This window comes from Papio anubis, chromosome 6, assembly GCF_008728515.1.
Source record: "Papio anubis isolate 15944 chromosome 6, Panubis1.0, whole genome shotgun sequence".
NCBI lineage: Eukaryota > Metazoa > Chordata > Mammalia > Primates > Cercopithecidae > Papio > Papio anubis.
This window is the reverse complement of record NC_044981.1, coordinates 161443957-161459965: the sequence shown is the minus strand read 5'-3', so window position 1 is coordinate 161459965 and position 16009 is coordinate 161443957.

Below are 16009 nucleotides of genomic sequence, written 5' to 3'. Positions count from 1 at the left end.
CTGAATATTCTAAGTGGCAGCAAACTTTTGTCTCTTGTGTGTGTGTGTGTGTGTGTGTGTGTGTGTGTGCGCGCGCGCGCGCGCGCGCACGTGTGTGTGCTTTAAAATCCCATTGCTATTTAGAGCAAAATGTGCTTGGTGGCTAACCCTAATACTATTTGGGATCAGAAATAAGAGGTGCTTACAAAATAATGAAATTTATTTATTCTGTGTTTCATAAGCTGTTCCTAAAGTCAATTCCCTTGAAAACATTATACAATAACTTTGAACAATAGCAGCTTCATTATAACAAGTATGTAACCTTTTAAAATGAATAATTTAAATAGTGTTATAAATCATAGAGCATCACGGGTTGACAAGTGAAAACACCATCTATCAGATCAAATGACCAAAGCATCTGGCTGTAGGAATGGCTACAGGGGTGCAAATGTTACCTGCACTTGTTTTCACCTCTCAGACTATCTTCAGTTATATGGACTTGGGTATCTGACTCCATTTAAGCAGACAGCCATGCATTCCTGTCTGGCTGAGAAGGATTTATCTCTAGCTGGCAACCTCAGATAAGTCTTGGAATTTACTCTTGCGAAATAAAATTGGGTCCCAGGGGATGTAATTGCATTATTGGGCAGATCCTAGGCCATGTATCTATCAGTGAATCCATTGAGTGAAAAAGTTTAATGTTCCATTAAATGTAACCTTCGTCACATGCTTCATCCTTGGGCTGCCGTTGGAGCCCCACCCTGACACCTGGACCAGAGGAGCAAGACGCTTGTTTCCTCAAAGCAAAGTCACTGTTAATGTAAAAAAGGAAAATGGATATTGAGGTGGCAGAAACAACCTGTTAGCCTACAAACTGATGCTTTTGAAATCAAGTGTTGGCTTATATTGCTGAAAAAGAAATCTCATTATTGTAAGCAATCAGATGTGAATGTAGATGTGAAGATCTGTAACATAACCGTGTGCACACATCCATTTCCACTGCTGTAAAAGAATACCCGAGCCTGGGTAACTCATAATAAAAAGGGGTATATTTGGCTCATGGTTCTGCAGGCTGTACAGGAAGTATGGGGCTGGAATCTGCTTCCAGTGAGGGCCTCAGGAAGCTTCCAATCATGGTGGAAGTTGAAGGGTAGCCAGTGTGTCACATGGAGAGAGACAGAAAGAGAGAGAGGGAAGAATCACACTCTTTTTAAACAACCAAATAACAATGAACTCAGAGTGAGAACTCATTCATTACTGTGAGAAAGCCACCAAATCATCATGAGGGATCCACCTCTATGACCCAAACACCTTCCACTAGGCCCACCTCCAACATTAGAGGTAACATTTTAATATGAGATTTTGAGAGGACAAAACATCTAAGTCATATTCTTCTGTCCCTGGCCCCTCAAATGTCATGTTGTTCTCACATTGAAAAATACAATTACCCCTTCCCAATAGTTCCCCAACGTCTTAACTCATTCCAGCATCATTCAGAAGTCCAAAGTCTCATGTGAGACTCAAGGTAAGCTCCTTCCACCTATAAACCTGTAAAATCAAAAATAAGTGATTTGCTTCCAACATACATTGGTGGTACAGATATTGTATAAACATTTCCATTCCAAAAGGAAGAAATCAGCCAAAAGAAAGGGGCAACAGGCTCTACACAAATATGAAACCCAGCAGGGCAGACATTAAAGCTTAAAGCTCCAAAATAACCTTTGACTCTATGTGCTGCATCCTGGGCATACTGGTTCAAGAGGTGTGCCCCCAGGGCTTCAGGCAGCCCTGCCCCTGTAGCTTTGCAGGGCATAGTCCCTGTGAACTGCTATCACAGGCTGGAGTTGAATGCCTGGGGCATTTCTAGGATCACGGTGCAAGCTGCCAGTGGCTCCACTGTTCTCAGGTCTGGAAGGTGGCAGTCCCCTTCCCACAGCTCCATAGGTGGTACCATGGTTGGGACTCAGTGTGGAGGCTTCAATCCCACATTTTCCCTTGGCATTTCCCTAGTAGAGTTTCTCTGTGGGCGTTCTGCCCCTGTGGCAGTCTTCTTCCTGGGCACCCAGGCTTTCCCAAACATCCTCTGAAATCTATGCAGAGTCTGCCAAGCCTCCCTCACTCTTGCATTCTGTACATCTGCAGGCTTAATACCATGCACAAGCCACCAAGGCTTATGGTTTTTTTGTCTTCAGAGTGGTGACCAGTGCAATATCTGGGGCCCTTTGAGCCAAGGCTGGAGCCAGAGCAATGGGGATGTGAGGAACATCCTTGTAGGGTGGCTCATAAAAGCTGTGCCCTGGACCTAGACCCTGAAACCATTCTTTCCTCCTAGGTCTCTGGGCTTCTAATGGGGAGGCACTACCCTGAAAATCTATAAAATGCCTTTGAGGTCTCTTTCCAATTACCTTATATATTAGCACTTGGCTCCCATTTAATTATGCTAATCTCTCTAGCAAGTGGTTGCTCCACAGCCCACTTATGTTCCTCTCCTGAAAATGCCTTTTCTCTCTCTACTACATGGCCAGGCTGTGAATGTTCCAAATTTTTATGCTGTGTTTCCTTTTTAAATGTACGTTTCAACTTTAAGTCATTTCTTAGCTCCCATATCTTATTGTACATTGTCGGAAGCAGCCACGTCACATCTTGAGTGTTTTGCTGCTTAAAGATTTCTTTTGCTAGATACCCCAAGTCATCATTCTTCAGTTCAACGTTCCACCAGTCTCCTGGGCATGGACACAATACAGACAAGTTGTTTGCTATACTGTAACAGGGAGATCTTTGCTCCAGTTTTCAATAAATTCCTCATTTCCTTCTGAGATCTTGTCAGCCTGGCCTTGTTCGTGTATCTATCAGCACATTGATCACAACCACCTAACCAGTCTCTAAGAAGTTACAAACTTTCTCTCATTTTCCTTTCTTCTTCTGAGCCCTACAAACTCTTCCAGCCTCTTACCTAGCCTGTTACCAAGTTCCGAAGCCACTTTTACATTTTTCAGGTAGCTTTATAGCAACATTCCACTCCCAGTACCAACTTTTTTGCATTAGTCCATTTACACTGCTATAAAGTAATTCCTAAGACAGGGTAATTTATAAGGAAAAGAGGTTTATTTGGCTCACAGTTCTGCAGCCTCTACAAAAAGTGTGGTGCCAGCATCTGCTTCTACTGAGACCTCAGGAAATTTCCACTCATGGCAGAAAGTGAAGTGAAGCCAGCATGTCACATGGAGAGAGGGGAGCAAGAGAGAGAATGGGGAGGTGCCACACTATTTTTAAAGAACCAGATATCACATAAACTGAAAGTGAGAACTCAAGTCCCTACTGTGGGGAGAGCACCAAGCCATTCCTGAGGGATGCACTCCCATGACCCGAACACTTCCCACTAGGACCCACCTCCAACACTGGAGGTCACATTTCAATGTGAGATTTGGAGGAGACAGCACATCCAAACGATATCACCTAGTGTTAAAACTAGCTTCATTAGAAGTATTAAAAAATGGATTCAAATTCACAATACTGTATTATTCTTCTCCGTTCATCATCTCCTGTAGGACAACTGTGGGTAATGAACCAGGCTCGTTTGTTATCACTGTCATTGTTTCAGGAAACTACCCTCACCTACTTAGGCACAGCTCAGTGCTTAGAGATTTGCCCAATTTGATATGCAAGTTCAGTGGTCTTATTTTTTCTTTAGAATCAATTTAATTAAAATCTGTAAGGTGTTCCACATTTTTTTATATATTTATGTTAAAGGCTTCACTTGTGGCTTTAATTTCTTCTATAACCTACATGTTTTTGCCCTTTTGTATGATAAAATAATCACATAAATGTGATGCAGGATAAGATTCAGGTTAATATGTCATTCATCACTATATAAATGACAATTTAGTGTCCACTTCTTTTTTCCATACTGCACATTTAGATTAATTCCTAAAGCATTTTTCATCTTTAGAAGTCACTAGACTACTCACTGTTCTCTCTTCCTATTATAAAATAATATATTACCACTTATTTTCTAACTTTCTGTGTTGCTAAAATATTCAACCAATTATCTCATGAAGGTATGCTGAGAAGATATAGAAAAAGGAGAAGTAGAGGGAAAAGAGGAAGACTTGGCTTTGAAACCTACTCTACTCTACTCTACACTACTCTACACTTCCGTTGGCCTTGAAATCCTCTCTTGAAGCTACAGTTAGATAATTGGCCAAACTTTGTTTCATTTTGTACTCATTCTGTCATTGGAATTGAATATGATGCCTCAATATGTATTTTTTTTTTCCAAATTTGCCATATAAATTTTAAAAAGGCACTTAAATCTAAAAAACATCATCTCCTTGGTATAAAATAAATTACTTAATTCTTTCTCTAATAGTTTTTGAAAAAATGTAGACTGATGTATAAAAAGTATTAAGCACATTTTAAAAATTTTGTTTTCATTTCATTTGAGTTTTCTTTTTCTTGTTTTTTATGTTATTTACGTACGTTACTTTAAATGATATTTAAATATTGCTAGGATGAGTAGAAATTGAGAAGCAGAAAGTCACTAGTGTTATATGCAATTTGTTTCCAGTACTTTAACAGCGAAATCTGGAAAACACATTCATTAACTCACTGCTAATGTACAAAATGGAAATATTTTCTATTTATACAAATGAAAATCTTTAATGATATTTTCCTCAAGTAAGGAGAGAAGAGATCTTTTTATAATGATTTGTCACTATCATTTCTTTTCTCTAAATACTTTAAAAAATAACCAGTCACCAGCTGAGAGTAAATGCTCACCAAAGATCCATATGCTCTCTTGTCTTTCCCAGGATCTTGTGTGGAGCCCTAGGAGTAGCTCCAGCCAGTGGACTAGGAGAAGTCCAAGGTGGTGAAGAGCAGTGTGACCTCCCCATAACCCTCTTATTTGCCACAAAAATCTTGAAGACCATATGTGCCTTATGGCACAATCACAAGGAGGACGAAGGCTGGTCTACCTGAATTGCACATTGTATGACTGAGAAATAAAATTTTACATTGTTAAACTATAATGTTTCCAGATTTGACCACCCTGATGGGTAAAATTAATCCAGATGTATGCACCAAATTTTATTTAAAACATTTGTCTTACTCTCAATTGTAGAAGCATTATGAAATCCTTGTAAACAAAATTTAGGAAAAAAAAAAGTAAAAAACAACTACTTTATGTCATCAGAATTAGTATGACCATTCTTTGGTTTTCTAAAAACACTATGCTGTTATGGTCCTAGAGACTCCCAGAGATTGTTTCTCGGGTAGCCATACCAACTCTATCATTATTTCAGAAAGCTTTGCTACTGTGAAAGGTATAACTGTCACACACCATTGCTTTATTTGCACTGGTTAAGAGTGATCCAAATTTGTTCTTTAGTTTATGAATCAATGATATTTTAAATTATATAATTTTTAAATATTCTCATTTGTTAATCTTTATAATAGACTAGTATATTTCCTTATAATTTAATTTTTGATTATGAAATATTCAGATATATGAAGTATTATAAGAAAAGTAAATACACATGAAGAACTGTTAAAATCATCCATGTAATCATTATGCAATCAGCTACGTTTTCCTCTCTGGTCCTCAAAGGTAATCATGATGCTACATTAGGTGATTAACATTCACATATTGTTATATATTAATTACACATATATGTAAATAATATAATTTTTGATATATCTTGGTTGACATAGAGCATTAATTTACTTAATTTTTAGTTGTATGTTCTATTCTCTGATTAATTTTTTTTTCAGTATTTATCATATTTCCTAGCAAATAGTAGGTGTTGGGTAAGCATTTTTTTTAATGGAATTGGATATGTGTCATAACTTTCATTTAAAATATAGCTTATTTGAAATTCACAAAGGTATCTAAAATATTTATTAAAAATTTCATCAAAACATCTTCCTTGTATTGTTTTTCTTTCCCATTTGACAGTTACTTTTAAATTGCTTAAGTGCTGTATATTTAATTGTAAAATGAGCATTTTTTACTTTTCTATGTAATAGGGAACAATTATTGCTCTAATACTCAATATTTAAATTTATAAATTAGCCACCTCATAAATCTAAGCCACAACCTGTGCTGTAGTTCGAATCCTTCAGTGTGTCAGGAACACAGTTGAATACCATAATGGAACAACTTACAATTCTTTGGAAACCAGAATATGATGTATAAATCTGAATCTGCTGAGAATTCTTATTTGTTGTTCATTCCAAAGGTCTGCAGACATTTCCCAGATACTTTTGGAAGAGGCAAAAATGAATTACAGAAAATTCAATAAAAATTAAAATTAGAAAATTATACAAAATAAGTGACTATCAAGAATAAAAAATCCTTTAAAAATGCAGCTAGAAAGAAGCAATTACAGAATAGAAGAGCAAGGAACTCCAGAAATCCACATCTCCATAAAAGTGGCAGAAACATTGGTAAAAATTGTCAAAATCAACTTTTTGGAACTATAAAAATTAACCAAAGGATTGCAAAAATCAGAAAACATTTTATTCAAAACAAATGACTCAATCTTAATAAGAACAATGAGTTTGTGGTATTTCACCTTTTCCATTCTTCTTTCCCAAGCTCCATGATAGCTTTCAAAACCAGTAGCCTTGCATTCATGAAGGTGAAATCCAGCAACCCATGGGCTACTGGGAAGGGCGTGGGTTTGAAGTTCCCTCAAAGTTCCAGTCCCACAGACTTTTAACAATTTTTGGTCCATCTGGAAGCTCCCAGGAAACTCCTCCTGGCAAGGTTTGTCTTTGTTTGACCTGACTCAGAATCTGCTCAGTGTGAATAGCCTATTATTTGAGGTGTTTGCCAAAAATAATCAGTGGCAATTGCTTAACATGATACCTCCCTGAGACAACTGTAGCAGTTCAGACAAACAAGAAGTTGACCAAAACATTGAAGGGGTGACCTGGAGAGTGAGATGTCCATGGAGGACTTAAAAAACTCCAACATATCCCTGGGGATTTAGAAAGCCACATGCAACTGCAGAATGATGCACATACCCTGGACTATCTGAGAAGGCCTGTTTTCTTATTTCTGACTGAACTTGAGGGTTTGTACAAGTAGGAAGCAAAGGCTAAGGCAGAGTTGTAAACTGTGAAAGCATGGAAGTCTTGACCAAACACACACACAGACTGCTTCAACAGAACTGGGAGGCATCTAAAAAAAAACTCTGTGCCTAATCATTGATTGAGCAGTACACTAAGCAAGCAGAAATGTCCATGGCCACACATGTCAAAAAATACAGTTTTACAGAATTAGTTTAGCAAAGTCACTAAATATAAACAGCTGTAATAACAACAAAAATAAAACCACAATGGAAAAACAAAATTTGAGTAGAATGGAACACAATTTCTAGAGTTTTATATTATTTAAAATGTCCAGTTTTCAACAAAGAATATGAAACATAAAGAAACAGAAAAATGTATTCATATATAGAAATACAGCAGTTAATGGAACTGTCCCTACCAAAGGTCACATGTTGGAATTGCTACAAAAAGATTTAAATAATCTGTTATAAGTATCTTCAATGAACTGAAGGAAACTGCAAACTAAAGGAAAACAAGGAATAATGTCCCACCAAATAGAGAAGACCAGAAAGGAAATAATAAAGTAATCAAATAGAAATTCTAGAGTTGAAAGGTAGAATGAGGGAAATAAAAAATTTACTAGAAATGTCCAATAGCAGATTTGAGCTAGCAGAAGAAATAATTAGCAAACGTGAAGACAAGTTAATCGAAATATCTACTCTTAAAGATAGAAAAAGAAATAATGAACAGAGTTCCAGAGATATGGGTGATGCAATCACTTGTACCAATATACACATAATGACAGTTTGACAATGAAAAGAGAGGGAAGAATGAATATTCACAGAAAGAGTGGCAGAATCCTTCCCAAATTTGATGGAAAACATAAATCTACATATCTAAGTAGATTTATAAAGTTTATGTAAGATAAATGGAAAGAGACCAGAGAGATCTACAAAGACACAGTCAAACTGTCAAAAGCCAAATTAAAGTGAATTATGAAAGCAGAAAGATAGAAACAACTCTGCTTGTGTGTGTGTGTGTGTGTGTGTGTGTGTGTGTGTGTATTTAAACAGAGTCTCGCTGTGTTGCCCAGGATGGAGTGCAGTGACGATCTCCTCTCACTGCAACCTCTGCCTCCCTGGTTCAGCAATTCTCCTGCCTCAGCCTTCCAAGCAGCTGGGATCATAGGAGCGAGCCACCAACCCCCACCAATTTTTGCATTTCTAGTAGAGACAGGGTTTCACCATGTTGGCCAGGCTGGTCACAAACTCCTGACCTCAAGTGATCCGCCCACCTCTGCCTCCCAAACTGTTGGGACTACAGGCGTGAGCCACCGTGCCAGGCCAGAAACAACTCTTAACATCCAGAAATGCTTTGTATTAAAATTGAATTTGGTTTAATTATAACATAAAAAATAGGGAGTAGAAAAAATAGAGAAAGATAAATAAAATGGAGGTGATTTTTCCTTGAAATGATCAATAAAATTGACATATATTTAACTAGATTGACAAAATTTAGACAAGTCAAATTTCTAAAATCAATTAAATTGGGGGATCATTGCTACCAATCTGGGCAACAACAACAAAAGGACTATAAGAGAATATGATGAACAATTTTATGTCAACAAGTTACATACTGTAGGCTGGGCGCGGTGGCTCAAGCCTGTAATCCCAGCACTTTGGGAGGCCGAAGCGGGCGGATCACGAGGTCAGGAGATCGAGACCATCCTGGCTAACATGGTGAAACCCCGTCTCTACTAAAAATACAAAAAATTAGCCGGGCGAGGTGGCGGCGCCTGTAGTCCCAGCTACTCGGGTGACTGAGGCAGGAGAATGGCGTGAACCCAGGAGGCGGAGCTTGCAGTGAGCTGAGATCCGGCCACTGCACTCCAGCCTGGGCGACAGAGAGAGACTCTGTCTCAAAAAAAAAAACAAACAAACAAACAAAAAAAAAACAAGTTACATACTGTAGAACTTTAGATGAAACAGAAAATTCCTCAAAACACTTAAATTACCAAAAATAACTTGATAAGAAATGAAAAATCTAAAAATTCTTATAACAAGTAAATCTTTAGGATGAATTAGCAATTGAAAAAAAATTTCACCGAAATTTCAAAGTAAAATTGAGTCCAGATGGCTTCACTAGTAAATTTGATAAAATGTCTACAGAAGAATTAACACCGGTTCTTCATAATACCTTCTGAACGAAGAAAAAAGAAGAATCACTTCCCAATTAATTCTATGATGCCATCATTGCTCAGATACAAGACAAAGGCAACATAAGGAAATAAAACTATCAGACCAAAATTCCTTTTGAGTATAGCAGCAAAGTCCTCAACACCACACTAGCAAACCAACTCTAACAACATATAAAAAGGATTATACACAATGACCAAGTGGGGTTCATCCCGGACATGCAAGAGTGTTTCAAATTGATAATACACCATATTAATAAGACTAAAAGACAAAAAACATATTATCGAGTTAATAAATGTGGAAAAACATATGACAAAATCCAACACTGTTTTATAGCCAAAAAAATGGCAACTTTGTAATACAAGAGAACTTCTACAATCTGATAAAGAACATTTGTTAGAAATCAACACTAAATTTAACTGTGAAAGATTGAATGCTTTCCACTATTGCAACTTCTAGTCCACATTGTACTGAAGGTTCTAGCCAGGACAACTTGGCAAGTAAAATAAATAAAAGACATCCAGATTCCAAAGGAAGATTTAAAACTATCTCTATTCATTGATGATATGGTTTTCTTTATGGAAAATCATAATAAAAACACAAATAACTTGTTATAACTAATAATGGAATTTATCAAGGTGAGAGGAGATGCATCAACAGGAAAAGTCAATTGTATTTCTATATACCAGCAAAAAGCAATCTGAATGTAAATTTTAGTAAACAATTTCAATTACAACAGCATCAAAAAGAATAGAATACTTAGAAATCAATTTAACATAGAAGTTCATGACACGTACCACTGTAAACTACATAACACTGTTGCACAAAATCAAAGATCTACATAGTTATTCCATGTCGATGCATCAAACTTTATATTCTGAAATTAAATAACTCAAACTTAATTCAAACTTAAAGCTGTTGGAACTTTACATCATTCTGAGCCTTGAAGGAATGTGGCTCTGCTACCTAAAGTAATAGCATTCAGCTGCAACTTCCGCCTTTTTCTGTAAATAATTAAGACTTAAGGGCACCAGAGATAAGATCTCCTCAGATCACCACCCCTCCTCCTGGAGTACTAGTCTTCCTTGGAACGTAGAGATCAACCTACAACCAACCAAATCTGTGATCTATGCCCCTGGTCTTGTATGGAAAATGTAATCCTGCTGGGACTTTTCTGTCTCTGCCTATAAAAGTGAAATCTTAACTTCACTTTGGAAACACAGACCTCATTTGTTTAGAGTCAGTGTTTTTCTGGATGGCCATCTTCAAACTTCGCACTCCAGTAAACTCTATACACAGTCATAGTCTCTGAACCCACTATTTAAGGTTGACAATATATTTAAGGTAGTAACACACCCCAAAACTGATATACAGATTCAAAATAATTCCTATCAACATCCAAGCTGCCTTTTTGTAGAAACGAAAAAGCTGATCCTAAATTCATATGAAATTACAAGGAATTCCGAATAGCCAGAGTCTTGAAATAAAAGAAAAGTTGAAGACTTACACATTCTGGTGCTGGCATATAGCTGAACACATAAATCAGTGGAAGGAAATGAATGGAATTTGAAGTTCAGAAAAACATATCTTACAGTTAGGCCCAACTAATTTGCAAATAGAATGCCAAGTCAATTCCATGGGGAAAGAGTCGTCTTTTCATCCAACAGTACAACAGCAACTAGTATCCACTTGCAAAACAATGAAATTGAATACCTACCTCACAAATTATATACAGAAGAACTCAGAATTGACTGAATACCTAAAGCCAACAGCTAAACTAAAAACTGTTAAGGTAAAACATGGGATTAAACATCTGTTTCCTAGGATTAGGCAACATTTTTTTTTAATCTGTGACAGCAAAAGCAAAAATGATAAAAAATAAATAAACAAGTTGGATTTCATCAAAAATTAGAAATGTTTGTGTTTCAAAGGTTACCATTAAGCAATTGAAGAGACAAGCTAAATATCGGGAGAAAATATTTACAAATTAGGTATCTAATAAGTCTAATAAGGACTTTTCACCCAGAATATATAACGAACTTATAACTCAACAATAAAAGGAGAAATAATCCATTTATAAATGGGCTTTGGACTTAAATACATACTTAACCAGAAAAGATAAACAAATGGCCAATAAATACATAAAAAGATGCTGGACATATTTAGTCATTAAGAAAATGCACATCAAAAGCACAATGAGATATTAACCTCATCCCCACTAGTCATTTACAAGCTGTAATTTATGAGGCTGACAAGTATTGGTGAGGATGTAGAGAAATTGGAACCCTCAAACATTGCTAATGGGACTGTAAAATGGTTTAGCCACTTTGAAGCACAGTTTGGAAGTCTCTCAAAATGTTAAACATATATTTACTATACATCTCAGCAATCTCATCCCTAGATATTGACACAGGAAAATTGAAAATATATTCACACACAAAAAAATCTGTATGGGAATGTACTGCAACATCACACATAATAAGCAAAAAGTGGAAATAACTTAAATCTTCACAACTGACGAATGTATAAATAAAACATGGTAGATCCACAAAATAAAACATTATTCACAAATAAGAATGAACGGAGTATTGGCATGCTGTAACATGGGTGAACCGTGAATATACTATGCTTAAAAAAAGAAGTCAGGGCAGGGCGCGGTGGCTCACGCTTGTAATCCCAGCACTTCGGGAGGTTGAGGCGGGCGGATCACGAGATCAGGAGATTGAGACCTTCCTGGCTAACATGGTGAAACCCCGTTTCTGAAAAAATTAGCCAGGCGAGGTGGCAGGCGCCTGTAGTCCCAGCTACTCGGGAGGCTGAGGCAGGAGAATGGCGTGAACCCCAGAGGCGCAGCTTGCAGTGAGCCGAGATAGCGCCACTGCCCTCCAGCCTGGGCAACAGAGCGAGACTCCGTCTCAAAAAAAAAAAAAGAAAGAAATCAGAAACATTTAATTTATACAATCAGAATAAACATATTTATAAATATAGCATGTAGATTAGTGATTACTAATTACTAGCTTGAGGGACAGTTGATGGCTACTGGATATATTTGGAGGATGATGGAATATTTTAAAATTAGATGGTGCTATGTATTTATTTATATAAATAAATAATCTCAGTTCTGTCACCCAGGCTGGAGTGCAGTGGTACAATCATAGCTCACTGCAACCTTGAACTCCTGGCCTCAAGTGATCCTCCCACCTCAGCCTCCCAAGTCACTGGAACTGCAGGCATGCACCACTATACTTGGCTAATTTTTTTAATTTTTATTTTTGTAGAGCTGGGCGTTTACACTACCTTTGTTGTCCAAGCTGGTCTCAAAGCTCCTGGCCTTAAGCAATTCTATGAGTCACTGGTATTACAGACATGAGCCACTCACATGGCCCATATTGTTTTATTAACCACCACCATCCTTCCCTGTTGTACACTTTAAAAAGTGAATTTTATGATGTGTGAATTATATATTGTATGTCAATAAAGCCTTGTTCAACTAAATTTGGCCTGAGAAAGCCTCTATATTCATATACTTGAGATCTCATGTAAGGGAAGGGCAACCTAACTTACTACGTCATAAAACCAAAAAACACTTCGGAGTATGCTTCTGTAATAGCTGAGTCCCAGCCAATCACAACAGCAGTGCTTCAACCGATCACAGGTGGCCAACTCTTCAAACCGTGTTCATGTAAGGCAAACGCAGAGTTGCACCCAGCCCAACTGCTTCTGGACCTCTTCCATTTCCCGTACACCTTTCCTTTTTCTGTCCATAGCTGTTATCCGACCATGCGGCAGCCCAGTCATGTCTCTGAACCTGTTCTGGTCTTGGGGGCAGGCTGACTGACAAATCATTGTTTGTGCAGTTAGACTCTGTTAATTTTAATTTGTCTCCAGATTTTATTTTAATATATTTTATTTTACATGAAGTTAAAACCGTATCATTGACATGCAAAAGTGTTTATATTTTCACTTTACTTATTTGATCAGCTTATTAGATGATGTACTGATGTCTGATTTCCAATGTCCATTTAGCATATATTTATTGGTTTACAATCAGTAAAAAAATCTCCTATATAATAGAAGTGTGCACATTTATCAGCAGCTATATTAAAAAAATGACAGAGCATTATACCTGTGTCACCATGTCACCACTCCTGTATAGTTTCAATCAACCACTGTTTTGAGATTTAAATCCCACAAAAGGATAAACAGGCTGATGAGGACACGCCTGCCTACCTCACAGGGCTGCACCAGCCGTCTCCAGACTCCTATTTTTGTTATGTTTAGATGACATCAATTCCACACCCAAGTTTACTAACTTTGTTTTTTGACTGCAGCAAATTTAATATTAGGCTCAAGAAAGAAGCCTTTTGGAGTGAAGGTGCATGCGTCCATCTCATGAGGATTAATGGAGCAGCTCCTGATACATATCTTGGTTATAACTTCTAGGCAGAGAGGTCTGGGCACAAATGCAATAAGACTCAGGAATGCTATTCCACAATATTCTCAGACCAATTTAGAATTAACACTTGCTCAAAAGTCAGACTGCTCACCTCAGCTGCTTGCAAAATAAAGCGAGCATACTAAAATTCTGCACAAAGAAAAGCTACTTTAAGAATCCAAAGGACCTTAGAACGCAATCCGGAACTGGGTTTAGAAGCATGTAACCTGTCACATCCTAGTATTGTTGTTTATTTCATAATGAAGTCCAGATGTTATTTTAGAATAAATATCCAAAAGATCCTTGGCTGGATGCTGCTGGATAATTCAGTATGTGCAGGAATACACATGGGTGCTGTGAATGTAGAAAAACATGGTGATTCTGGAAATGGCACACCTATAAACAATTTTGTATGCTTTCATTGAATGGCTAGTATGTGTGCTTGAAATCTGGAATATAGAATAAGTGATACCTAGTGACTGTTCTCAAGGAGCTCAGAGTCAGGCAGGATATGGGTGTAACTATATAAGCAAAGCATAATAAGGTAAATACTATAACCAAGGGAACACAAAAAGCCGAGAAAATTATAGGCATCAACATTTAGTACTTGCTGGGTTTTCAGGAAGAAATACTGGAAAAAGAAGTATTACTGAATGTGAATTTCAGAAATAAGCTGACAGGGAAGGGAAGGGCATTATCATGAGAGGTTAGCTAACACAAACAGATGGAAGTAAAATGGATTTGCGAAAAAAACAAGTAATAATGTATAGGATGGCTGCCCAAGAGTCACTTTTGCAATTTGAAGGCAGGCTACAAAGAACACTACATTATGCTAAGGATTATTTTATTTATTTTTGAAAGAAATTAACAACCATCTGTATGTTTTTTAATTATGGAAAATTACAAACACATAAAAAATAGAAAAATATGCTACATACTTCTAACATAGCTTAAATCATTATCAACTCATAGTTAATCTTGTTTTATCAAAACAGAACAACACACACACATACATTTTATTTATATCTGAGATTATTTAGAAGCAAAGAAAAAAATTTATTCATAAATATTTTAGTGTATATCCCTATAAGATAAAAGCTCTGGGAAAACATAAAAATTCCATTATCTTGCCTAAAACAATAAAAATATATTTTAATATTAATAACCACCTAATTGGTGTTTAATTGTTTTTAATTAATTAATTAATTAATTTCTTGAGACAGAGTCTCTCTCTGTCACCCAGGCCGGAGTGCAGTGGTGCCATCTTGGCTCACTGCAACTTCTGTCTCCTGGGTTCAAGCAGTTCTGGTCCTTGCCTTGTAAACTCTTGTGGAAAAATTGCTAATTGCATTCCTGTGGTATCTTTTCATATGTTCCTGTATCCCCTGTATTTTCTGTAGATTGGTAGTGTGAACTAAAGGTTTACTCTGAAAACAAAGCTTACCAAACACACCTCTTAGATGGTGTTGTCTGGTTCCTTTTATCAGGAAGCACAAATTTCAGTTAACTTTCTTTAGCAATGAGAGCAATTACTGATGTTTATAACCTTGTTCCACGGTTTCATTAGGTGTCATAAAATAGTAATAATCTCATTATTATTCATTGATATATTCTTCATTTATTATTTTGGTCAATTCTATCGAAAAACTTCTCACTACCTTTGCTTATACTGTGAACAAGTTCATAAAGTAAAGGCAAGCTAAATGCTTGATATTTTTTATTTATTTATTTATTTATTTATTTATTTATTTATTGCCAGTTTTCTCTCTTTCTGTTCTTTTTTTTTTCTTTTTTTTAAGACAGAGTCTGGCTCTGTCACCCAGGCTGGAGTGCAGTGGTGTGATCTTAGTTCACTGCAACCTCCACCTCCCAGGTTCAAGCAATTCTCTGTCTAAGCCTCCCGAGTAGCTGGGATTACAGGTGGGATTACCACCACACCTGGCTAATTTATTTTTATATTTTTTAGTAGAGACAGGGTTTCACCATCTTGGCCAGGCTCGCCTTCAATTCCTGACCTCACGATCCACCTGCCTCAGCCTCCCTAAGTGCTGGGATTACGGACGTGAGCCATGGTGCCCGGCCCTTTTTACCAGTTTTCAAACAAATGATTAGATTCCGTATTATCCTGACAAGGTGACCAATAAGGTCAGTTATTTGTATCTTTTATATTTTTAAAAACTAAGGGAGTCAAAAATATTTGTGTATTCAATCCACTGTGGTTATGATACTTACTGATGCTCAATTTTTTACTGTTTTTGGCCATTGAAAGCTTCTGTGGGTTTTTTCATAAGCATTTTTTACAGGAATATAAAATACATATAGAATAGGCAATATTAGTTTATAG